At 44.4% G+C, this 12,636-nt stretch overlaps 1 protein-coding gene across 2 annotated transcripts in view; it reads right to left on the reverse strand.

The window, feature by feature from the left end:
* SS18 (SS18 subunit of BAF chromatin remodeling complex) overlaps positions 1-12,636 on the reverse strand; it is an 844,462-nt gene that overhangs the window by 505,568 nt on the left and 326,258 nt on the right. The window lies entirely within an intron of this gene.

Here is a 12,636-nt window from a genome sequence, read left to right on the forward strand (position 1 = left end):
GTCCGTAGCCCATCTTCTTGCAGCAACAGAACTCTGGGGGCCACCGGCTGCCTTCTAGAAGTCCTTGCCGCACTTGGAGTTTGTGAACGCAAAAAGAACACTGCACCCAAACTGCAATAAATATCCATTTTATTTCCCAGTGCATGATATGCATTCACAGACTGATCTCATCCTCTCCTCCAATATTCTTACCACAATTGTTGAATGCACCATGAAACAGTGTTCGTACTGAGACCATTCTCCAATTTTCCTTCGACTGGTCTTGACAAGATGCTGACTAGAGCGGACCCTGTGGTGGTTTTAGCCTTTTCCCCTTAAAAGGGTTGCTTTTGCTGGAGAGGTTATCTCTCAGATCCTCGCTTGCTTCAAAGTCAATGTTGAATCAGTACTTTATTCCAATAAGTCAGAGGATTTGTCTGCATACATGGAGGATATACCCATGAAGCGAGTGGATCAGTCTGTCGTGGATGAACCCAATGAAAAACCTCTCCGTTCAGGATAGTCGGTGCATCGCTCATGCTCTTCCATAATCAAAGCAGACGGTTTGACATCCAAACTATACAAAGAATATGGATTGCTCCTTGTGCCCCATCTTTGGGAGAACACGATGGAGACTCAACTGTTGCCTAGCACTATGCTCGAGGCTCTGACCATGCTGCAGGTAAAACATTCTATGTATCCACTATTACATGGATTGTATCAACCTCTTTGCTAATTAATACAGATGTTAGCATTTTCACCAAGATTTTTGCAGATAGGCTACTCCAACAGGTTGTATCTGGATCAGCTAAAACTTTATTCAGAACAGGTTCAGTCCCCTCAATCTTTGCCACCTTTGCTGCTTATTTGCACAGCAGGACCCTCAAACTCATGCATTTGCAGTTTTCTTGAACAATTCCACTTTATGGTCATAATTGCTTTCAGCCCTGATGAAGATGGCATTTGAAGATATTTTCTTGATGCGATATGACTGCAGCACCCCTTACATATTGTCAAGGTCGGAGTCGCTGGTAGATAATCCGAGGGCTTCTAACTGGACCATTTCACTTGTACGGGTAGTATGAGGGGTCAGAAATGCGAGACGGACACATAGGTATAGTTTTCTCACAAGTCGCCATTTTATCAAATGATACTGGGTGAGACAAACGCCTATCCTTCACTAGCCCAACAAGTATTTCCCTAACTGACAAATTAAGGCTAAAGGAAAAGGACCTAGTGTCCAAAGGTATCCGACCCTCACACTAATGCATATAACAAAATCATACAGGAATTACTTGGCTGTTTAAACTTCATCAAAAACTTATCAATTCGAACACAAACATTTGAAACAGGAATCCTTGTGACCAGGGTTGGATCCCCTTCCCCTGGATCAATTCAGGGTGTTTCAAACAAAAGTTCAATTTCAGAAAAGGTATTTTCACTGGCCAAGTTCCACTCCAGGTAGAATATAAAGTTCCTTTCATTGAATATGTCCTTCACTTGGCAAAGTGACCATTTTAGTTCCAAAAGGTTTTTCACACTCAGACAATTGTTAAAGTTTACACAACCTTCTGATTGGCAGAAGTCAAGGTAAATGTTCTTTTCTCTGGAAAACAATCACTTTTTATCACATCATATTTCTCCTTCATAAACACCACCTTAGTCAGGATGGCTATACAACAGTTCATCAAAACACTGTAGTGGAATTGGAATCCGAGTGATTTGCCGTGGCTGAACATACCGCGGGCAAATCGTTCGTATGAGAAAGGTGCGAACCACCACCTTTCCCATGCAAACACACATACATTCTCACACCCATAACACACCCCCACCCACACCTTCAGCACACCCCCACCCACACCACCCCCAACATAAACAAACCCCACTTACATTAATCTTCACACTGGGTTCCTGCAGCGCCATTTCCCTTTCACTTCCGTGATCGTGAACCGGCACTGCAGGGTCCTTTCCTTTTGTTTTTTTTGCAACAAAGGCTCCAGGGTTGTCGCCTGCAGCCCCCGCTCACTATACCATAAAGTATAGTGAGCGGGGCGATGCAGGGGACACCCGCCCAGCCCCCGTTTTTTTTCAATGCTACCACCAAAGGTTCGAACTTTTGGTGTTCGAACCTTTGTTGGTAGCATTTTTAGAACTTTTGGTCAATGCGACCATTTTTATTAGGTAATTTCGACCTAAACCGTGGCATTGCCACAACCTTATACCACATTCACAGTACTTCAAGTTATCCATTTGTCCCTTTCCTGGTTTACTCGTCAGCCAGGATAAAACTCCTATTACTACAACCTGTACTCTGTGGTAAGGTTTGTTCCAAACTTTTCACACTTAAATCCTCTATGGGGAAAGCTGAATCAACAACTTCTTCTGTGCTTAAGTCTTGACTTTCAAGACAATTGGCCTACAGCTTCTTCCCTAAGTATACTGCACAAAAGGACAATCATTCTCACATTGATCTGTTTGTCATAGGAAATGCAGTCGCAGTTCTCTCCACCTTTATCCTCTTCACAATGAGGGCTTTTCTCCTACAGTCTCCAATTTCTATTTGCACAACCATTTGGCTTTTGGTAATGAGGTTTAACAACGTTCTCCCTCAAGTTATCTTGTTCTAGGACCGTTACATTCAAATTGCCTTGCCTTGGTGTCACTCTCAGCCTTCTTTGGCTTTGACAATGCAGGTTATAATGTCCCCTCATTGGATATTCCCCTTCAGGAAAGTTGTGTTCCCTTGGCTTTACTATTGCCCCTCTTGACAATGTGGGTTACAATATTCCCCTTTTTGACATCTCTTAACAGGAGAGTTGCACCCAGTTTGCTTAAATTAAACTTTTCGGTACTCAAAATTACACAGCTGTCTCTCCTTCAGAGCACATCGGGGTCACCTGCATCAGGCCAACTCCCAGGTATTTGCTGGTGTCTCCTTCTGGCTCGCCAGTTCTGCTTCTTCACTTGTCGGGACTCCTGCACCATTTGACAGCTCCCGTCAGCCTGCCGATGCTTGCGCTGACCGTCAATGGAGCGTGTACAGTCTTGTACGCCCACTGGTGAACAGCTTACACCAGAGCGGATTGCAGGATGTAAAGAGTGTTTCTCTCTGTCAGGGTAGCTGGCCTCAATACCGCTTGCCGCTGCGCATCCTCTGCATGTAACAGGAATCCCAACCTCCTCCACGTTCTATGCAGAGCGTCCCGCTGTCAGCACAGCAGTGACTCCAACCGTTGCTTCTTCCTGATGCTCCTTCTTGGCCCGCACCTGAAGGGCCTTTAAATGCTTAATGGTCCTGCTCAGGTGTGGGTCATGACAACAACTAGACCTCTCATTACAGTTTGGTAACTCTGGCTCCCGCTTCATCTCAGTACTAAGAGCATTATGGTACTTGAAGTCCAAAATGTTCTTATTTGTTCGACAATCAGAATCATCAATTTCACAATAGACCATTAAGACGGTGTGGTCAATGGGGAAATTGTTCAGAGGGTTCTCCCAGTCCCCCTGTACTGTGTTTCCGCCCAGGTGATCCTCCCACATAATACCACCCACAGGATCGGGTAGCAGCTGCCTTTCCCTTGCAAACTGAGAAGGGGTCCAGGTCAGGGCTTTTGGGATGATCACCTCTGATTCATCACAATAGCCTACTCTCTCCTTCTCCTGTTCACCCTCACAATTAAGCCTTGGGTTTCGGATCAGGGAATGGCATACCTCAATTCTCAAACTTGGGAGGGCACATGGCCGCCATCATATCTCTAAGGAAGCAACATCCTGCATTATATTGAGAACTGTAAAGCTAACCTTTCACCCATCACCCATATGTTCAGCGACAGAGGCCACCTCAGTATTGGAAGCTTGATGACAGTATACATTTATTTAGGAGCTAGAGTTTACGAGAGATAATAGACTTCGGAATCTCAATCATTCTGCTTATCTGAACACTGGAGTTGAAAATCATGGCAAAATCTCTATAAAAAAGATGCCGACTCTCCACAAAGGATTCAATTGTTTTATATTCCTGTCTAAACAGGCACACATTATTTTACGATTACACTCCCAATTGATCCACTTTGCCTGGTATTCCTTCTACAAATATGCCCAGTTGTGATATGCTTACTAGACTTTACTCTCGGGGCAGTGAGGCAGCCCCTAACATGGTACTTAATTTCTAAGCAGCTTTTCTTTTTGCAAATTTCCTTCTATTCATCTATCAATGCCTTAGCGTCATTTTGGCTTCTGTGGTGAGATCTCGTTTTTAATCAAAATCATCTGCTCAACTCGCATGTTATTTTTCGAAGCACTGGTCAGCCCCTAAGGCTACCAGTGCAGGGAGAGTGTTTCTTCCATTTATTTTGTATTTTTCATTTGTTTTAACTTTGTAACACAAGCCACCTTCAGTGGAGTGTTACAGTGCTGCTGCGTCCCTTTTTCTGTTTGTTTAGCAACATTTTTGTTACCTTTTAGAGATACCTGGGACAGGCTGGTGGCAGTTAACAGGGTTTTGCATTTTGTTCCCGGAGTGCTACCGTGCACCATCTTTTTTTAAAAACGAAACACCATTTTATTGATCATATACTCAACATTACTGTTCCTGGTGTTTTAAGACCTGTCCATTGGCCATTTGCTTTGGCTGCCTTCCTATCCTCTCAGGTCAGATATGCCCATGTAAGTTAATGCACCTTCGCAGGATCCAGCCTTGGGTTCCCAGACAGTGCTTTGTGGGGAAAACTGGGATTGGGAATGTGATTCCAATCTGCATTTTTTCCAGGAGATGTCTGCTACTGGACAGATGTGGGGTCGCTGGCTGTCCAGGGTTGGACAGAAACTTCCTCTTTGAATGGTGCAGATCCTTCCCATTGGGGGGTCTGGAGCCATTCTATAGGTGACCCACTGGAACCAATAGTCTGAAGAGAAGATATCGCACAGAAGAGCTGAAGGAGTGCTTTTAAGGAAACCAGCATTTCAATAACCATCTATAGCCACCAGGGAAAAAGCTTCATCTCTGACTTCCTCCCCTAAACTGGTAGGCCTGTACGGTCTTGTGTTCTGCACTGCTGTCCTGCCATCAGTGGATTTTGAAGTGTCCCTGGAACATCCTGGGGGCTGAACATCTATCAAAATGAGCATCATTGCCACACCAGATAAAGTTTCGCCTTGAAGCCTGCGAATTGTCAGAGCCTCAACTGGTGGCCCAGGAACCTCGCCACTTGCATCACCTATTCTCGTCAATGAACGAAATCAGGGTCTGCCCAACCTAGACAGGGGTTTCTTCACCAACTTTCCATGTCTCCGTTGTCCTCGAGATCATCCTTCGTCATTGGAGTACCAGTGGTCGTAGCCCAAGGCCGCCTGTTCTGCCCAGATGGCAAAACTTTAGAGCCGTGCCTTGTTTGGAAGATCAGAACCATTGTTAGCCAAACCAGAGCGACTTGAACCACCGCACCTGTGACAACTGGACCACCTGAAACAGGAACAAAGGCATGAGCAGTTGGCCCTAGTGTTTCTTACTTCAATGAGGGTGGTAGTTTTTAGATTCTGAGCTCAGGGGCCAAGTGTGCATACCACTCTTGGTGCCCGCTTGTCCCAAAAGGATTCATTGGCTGCAAAGGCCAATCTCTAACACTATCCTTTTATGGCCGAGCAATGGAATTCTGGTCAGGATTTCCGACCAGGGAACCTCTCAGTGTGTAGGAATTAGGAGTGACTCTCCCACCTTTCCATTTAGAGAAACTGATTATGCCTAAATGTATGTTTTACATATAAACAACATAACTGTTGGCTTTGGTCACGTCTTGTTAAAAGTGGATTTGTTGTGGAGCGTTCAAGGTGGCAGAGCGAGCAGACAGACTGCTCTGTCAAGTTCATGGGTCCCATAACAAAGGCACTCAAACTGAACCTTACAACCCCTGATGAGCTAGGAAAGGCTGCCACTGTGGTAACCAAAATATGACCTTGGTGCGAGCAGAACGAGAGCAGTGGGAAAGACTTGGTGAGACTGGCGAATAACAGAGGGAGCGGCGAGGCCATCCTGGAGGCAGAGCCAGTGCGAATGCGAGGAGACTTGGCCCGCTGCCATTAGGCCAGAACCAATGGTTGGGTACCCACGTAGGGCACTCCTCAAGTGGGCTGGTTCACTCGTCTCCCCTTAGTCTTCACAGGAGATTGGGCATACCTTGGGTCAGAAGCCAAGTCAGCCACTACTAAACGGTCATTGCAAAATCCTATCAGTACAAACTGTAAAGGTGCAGAAGGAAGGCTCCGACACGGAGGTGGCACGATTGTTGTCATAACCTTTTATTAAAGTAAATTGCGGTTGGAAAAACTAGTGAACTGTCAGGATGTCAAAACATTACACATCACAGTCGTGTCCAAAAACCCTAATTCCGACCCGGACACTAATAACAAATCTAAAGTGCAAGGATGTTTTCTTCTCAAAAGGTGATGATGAAACTCCTTCATCAAAGGAAAGTTCCAATTGGTCAATGGTATTAATAAAAGGAAATTTTCTCTTCCAAAGAGACAATGTTCCAATATCCAGGAAATTACCTCAATTCCCTTGGAGTCATGCTTGTTCCACTTCACAAGCTAAGAAGTTGGCTACTGGGATGCATATTTATTCCGCCAGGGAACTTGCCTCCCGTTCCCTGGTTTTTACACTTTCTCATAAATAGTCTGCTTCCTGGTGTCTCGTTTAATTCCTGGGAAGGTCTGGTTCACTCTCCTGCCAAATACTATCCAGGGAAATATGAGAGAGTGTCTGTGTCTCTCTTGTGTCTCCCTCCCTCCCTCCCTCCCTTCTCTCCCTCTTATTCTCTGTTTCAAATATGAGTGAATCCCGGAACCGCCGTAGAGTTCCTTGACAGCTTGGTTCACTCTCCTGCCAAGCCTATATTTCTTCTATATTTCCTTCTCTCTCTTTCAGGTTCTAAGACCCTCTTACTCTCAGTTTCAAATAAAGGTATAGGTCCCACATTTGCAGTATAGTCGGCTGAGTTATAGGGTGTGTAAGGGACGAGGTGCTGTTAAGAGTCTGCAATGATTTTAAGGTCCATAATGACCAACACTGGTGATTTGCTCCCATCACTTGTCTGAATCCTCCTGGTTAGGGATCTAGGAAGTTATTTGACTCCACGGGTTCCAGGATTTGGCTGTATACATGACTTTACTTAATTTTAGTTTAGCTAGGCAAGTTGTGTGAGAGACTGCTTGGTAATTCGGTTGGTATTTTTGGGGAGTTCATAAATTTGCAAATGTAAAGCGCTGCCATTTCTTTTGTTAGATTATCTTCATATATGTCTGGGGTGGTGGGTGAAGCAGGGGTCCACTGCAGCACCTGCTTTGTTCTTTTCCATCAACAAGTCCACTTCCATGATTGGTTTCAATTGTTTGAGCAATCAGATTCTCGTTGCAAGGAGGTTCATGGTTTGTCAATCTGTGATCAGGCTCGTTTGATGGTTTCCACTTTATTTTGAAAGATGCTGGTAAAAGCATTGCATAGTATCTGGAAGGGTGCATTTTTTTTTGCTGCATGAGTCAGTGTTCTTTTATTTCGTTGATGTCGGTCTCCAGGGAGTTGTTGTTCTGATGTGTTCTGTGTAGTGAAGGTTCTTGGCCTTCAAAATTGCTGTGAAATATGTTGCCTCGTCTTGCTGGTCGTAATGTTTGCTCCAGGATAGCTCCAGTTGCAGGTTTATTTTCTTCTGGATTCTTCTGTAAACCAGCTCACTGCTGTAATGTTTTTCTCAAAGGGTGATGTGTTTAAAAGGTGTAAGGATGTGCAGTGCTTCCTACACCAGTTTCCGGAGCATCTTTGCATTTTCTTCATGGAGCAAGAGGTTGGATTGCCATGGATTTGGCGTGTTGTTGGCACATTGTTAACAATAGGTACCATGAGGTGGTGGCTCTACAGATCGCTAATTGGGCGGGTGGGGGGGGTGGGGTGGTCTATCTTGAAATTAGATGCTAATGCTCCAACACAACATTTTGAGACTTTCTGCGAAGGTCGGATTGTAGGAAGGAAAAGTTTGCTAGATGGATTAGGTATGAGGAAAGCAGCCTCACTGATAGCTGGCATGCCAGTCTTTAATGATGAAAGGTATGTTTTTGTTTAAGGTTGCTGCAAATGCAGTCAGATCCTTGTGGCGGGGACGATCATCCAATCTCTTCCGAGGCTTCTGCTCGCTTGCGTCGGTTACGATCCAAATTGCATGTGCGGTTGCAATCCAGATTGCATGTGCCTCTTCCTCCACTTCTGGTCTTTCTGGTGCATTGTAGTTTTCAAGCCTTATTTCGCTAGGCATAGGTTGGGCATGTTGGTAGGAGGTAAGGCAGCATAAGATGTAGAGAGGATTTCGTGTCTGTTATGGCCTCACCCTCTTGAGAAAGTCTTGAGGCAAATTGTTAGATGTTATGTAGTTTAATTGATCAATGGTTTGTTAGAAGCTATTATACTGAAGTCATAGCAGTTTGCCATTTCCTTTTTCTCCGGCTGTCTTTCCTTGGGTGGCCCATTCTAAAATGTGAGTCGACTACAGGGAAATACATCGATTCAATAGAGGAGTTTCCAGGTATTTGTTATGTCATAGGCACGTGCTCTTCTCACTATTGGTCGATTGCAGTTTGATTCAGACAGTCTCAAAAAAGATTGGGGTGCGGGGGGCAGAGGCAAGTTGGGCGACAAGGCCAATTGGGTAGAGTACAAGTTGAAGTTCCAATGGGACACCTATAGGCTTAGTTTTCCTACAAGTCTAGTTATGCAAAAATGATCTGGCTGTGGTACAGTTTGTGAAACAGATTACTTTGGCTCTGGTTGTTGTAGGCAGTCAATCGGGCTGTGAAAGAGACAACTACCTGTGGAGCATTTTGCATGGGTGTGCAAAAAGCAGTGTAGATGGAAAAGTAAAGTGGATTCAAATAAATCTAGCTGTAGGATGGGGTCATGCGACGAGGCTGAGCTGTGCAAACGTGTTTCATAGAGCTCCTGTGATCGCTCTTTTACCAGTACATTTTATATTACAAACATTGCACTGTGGAGGCTGAAAAAGCACCAAACAAACTGTACAGGATAGGACTGTAGATGTGCAAGCCAGAGGGAAAAAAAAGAAGAGCAATGTACTGTACTGCACAAAAAGCTGTGTCCGGCTCTCGGGCGACAGCAGGGACATCCGAGCCATTGCCCTCCCAGGGGAGATGCGAACTCCGGAAGTTTCCTTAACGCCAGATACAGTGGTGAAAGAAATGCGGGAGGCATGCAACCTTTTGCTAGCCAAAAGTGGACGTCTGCATAAAGCTGGATTCAATAGAACCGAAAATAAATGAGGAGCCTGAAAATTATAGCGGCGGAAAGCAGGATAACTGAGGTCGAGGACAGTGTCATGTCTTTGGAGTATCAGGTGTATGACCACAGCACTAAAGATGGCAGAAACTTGCATTAAGGACCCAGAAGGGAGAACACGACTGAGCAACATATGCATCATTGGGGTGCCAGAACTGACAGTGGGGAGTAAAATGGAGACCATTATGGAGAGCGTAATTAAAGAGATGCTACCAGCAGTACAGGTGTCTAAAAATAATTTTCGTGGATAGGTCGTACAGGTCCCCGGGTACCCGCCCCACCTCTAGGTAGTCCAGCAAGACCCATTGTAGTAAAACAACTAAACTACCAGGATTATGATAATATTTCGCAGGCAGCATGTGAGGCGGGTATTATCACATACAATGGTGCAAGAACATGATTTTACCCGGGCTTCACAAACAATGTTCAGAGGGTACGGAACACCTTCATACATGCAAAGCATTAATAAATGTCTTTAATTAGAAACATGAGAACTTTGTGCCCGGCTTTCATTTCTGACTCCTCACAGAAACCTCATTAGCAAATAATATACAAGACAGACTACGCCAAGAAAGGTTGAAGCATAATTGTATAGAAAACAAAAACACATAAGAAAGCACAATTTCCATGATTATCTTGCATTTATTAGTCGAACCAGAAGATTCGACAAGGGCCATAAAGTAAAGGAAAGAGAAGCTTCAAGGATAAATGATATACAAGACAGACTACGCCAAGAAAGGTTGAAGCCCAATTGTTAACACCACATGGGAAAAGACACTTTCCAAATTTACCTAAAATATATTAGCACGAGAAAGGATTCGACAAAGACCAAAAAAAGTCATCATTAAAGAGGAAAGGAAAGTCAAAAATTTGCAAAGAGAAATACAAGAACTAGTACAGGAAGTTCTAAGCAAATACTTGAAAATTGAATATTAAAAAGAAACAAGAATAAAGAAGAAAAGTGTGAGAAGCATTCATCATCAGGAGAAAGGAGACAGTCTCCTGACCTTAGTATATTAGAGTAGTGGTAGAGTCAGTAAACATTAGCTTTGGACAGCGGACGTAATCCTTTGGACTTTTACTAACAACCGATGAGCACCTTAGTGTCATCAATCAGAGGTGATCATCCCAAAGACCCTGGCCTGGGATCCTTCTGATGTGGCCAGGGAAAGGCAGATGCTTCCTGAACCTAACCCTGGGGTGGTGTTCTGCGGCAGGATCACATGGTCAGGAGAATTGGGTGAACCCTCTAACCAACTTCCCTAGTGATCCTACGGTGTTAATGGCCTATTGTAAAATTGAAGTCTTTGATGTAAAAAAGATTAACATTAGGGACTTCAAGTCCCATAATGCCCTAGGTACTGGGATGAGGAAGAGGGGCTCAGAGGTGCAGAACTGTAGTGTACAAACTAGTGGTTCTAATGACCCACACCTGAGCAGGACTTTTAAATATTTAAAGCCTCTTCAGGTGCAGGCCATTAGACCGCAGCAGTGGGAGCAGCAGAAACAAAGACACCAGAGCCACCGCTATGTTTGCAGTGGGACGTGGTACCAAGAGATCTGTAGAAGTTGGGAACGAGTGCACAGGACGCGCAGCGGGAAGCAGTGCAGTTACTGGCTGTCCCATAGGAGAGAGAAGCTCTCCTGGACTGGAGTCCTACTACGGTGGTTGGCATTCACCGGACTATGAGAGCAGCATTACAGGCTCCCTTTTCGGAAGGTGCGTGCTGCAGGAGTTTGACTGTAGCTATCAGACACCCAGGACCCCACGTGAGAAGGTGGCAAAGCAGCAGCTGGTCGAACAGTAACGCAGGGAAAGATCGGTGAGTTGACCTTCATTAGGTAACCCTGGGGCGCTCGATATTAGACCGCTAGCTGCCTGCAACCCTTTTGAATACCGAACTAATGAATTATAGCAATCTTTGGAGTAACACGCATATTGAGGGAGAGAGAGAAGAAATATTGTAACCACCATTACCAAAGTAAAAAGGAGGCAATATTTGAACAAGATTAAAAATCTACAAGGGAAATTACCTGAAAGGGGAAATAACCAGCATTGCTTAAGCCAACAAAGGGGAAGTGTGGATAAAAAGGGAATACAGCTTTCCTTTAAGGGAAGCTGAACAAGAGACATTACTAACAGTTAACTGGTGTTGTAGAAGGAACAAACCCAAAGGTTGCAGGAAAGAAGCCCTCCATGTAGAAATCATCAAGGGGGAGAAGAATATAACCTGCATTATCTGTGTCAAACAAATCAGTAGAACAAACGGTGTCAATTTGTAATGTACAGCAATGCAAGCCTCACCAGAGAGTACTTGCAGTAGTGGTAGTTTTATCCTGGCAGGCGAGTATACCGGGAAAGAGACTACTAGTGGTTTGTCCTGGCAGATTAGTGGACCAGGAAGAAGACAATTAAAGTATTGAAGTGTGGTAGGTTGCAGTTGAAAGAAAGTGACACGTGTGTTATAATGAACTGTGGTAAAACCATCCTGACAAAACATGGTTCATGAAGAAGAAATATCCTGAAAAAACATTGTTTATTATTTCTATAGCGCATGTTAACCCGGAGGTATCTGGATGCATTTGACATTTTCAAGTGTTACAGGAATACAGGGTCATGGCATATAGAAATACACATTACAGATGTCATACAGAATTACACATATTACAGATGTCAAATTATACATATATACATCATAATGACGACAGGTAAGTACAACGCGATATACAGAGCGAAGAGGATCCGAGGTAATGAGGTAGGGCATAAAGTTATTGCTTCTTGACTAGCCATTTGATAGACTTACTTTTGAAGCTTGAGAAAGAGTTGGTAGTTTTTAAGGGGGGGGTGAGTTCCAAAGCTGAGTAGCCATGACTGGGAAGCTGCTCCCCCTGATTTATTTAAGTTGTATCCAGGTACTAGCAAGCTGGGGGTGTTGGAGGACCAGGTGACTCTGGTTGAGGATCTGAGGTTAACCTTTTCAGTTAAATAGGGAGGAGCTCCGTGGCTCAGAGATTTAGGAGTGAGGGACATGGTTTTAAGATGGATCTTCTCATTGATCGACAGCCATTTGTGATGTCTTCTTAATTCGGATATGTGAGCTCTTCTTGAGATACTTGGAGCAGATCTCAGGGCATTATTTTGCAGGGTTTGTAGTTTGTTGATAACATATTTGCTTGCTACCAGGTGAAGTCCGTTGCAATAGTCCAGCTTGGGCAGTATTGGTGCTCTGTCGAGGATAATGCAACTTTCCTTGGATAGTAGCGGTTTACAGGCCCTGATCAATTTCCCTGTACAGGCAGTAGCTGAGGCTGTGGCGTTCACT

The sequence above is a fragment of the Ambystoma mexicanum genome, chromosome 5q (genome assembly GCF_040938575.1).
Source record: "Ambystoma mexicanum isolate Mex_15411 chromosome 5q, UKY_AmexF1_1, whole genome shotgun sequence".
Lineage (NCBI taxonomy): Eukaryota > Metazoa > Chordata > Amphibia > Caudata > Ambystomatidae > Ambystoma > Ambystoma mexicanum.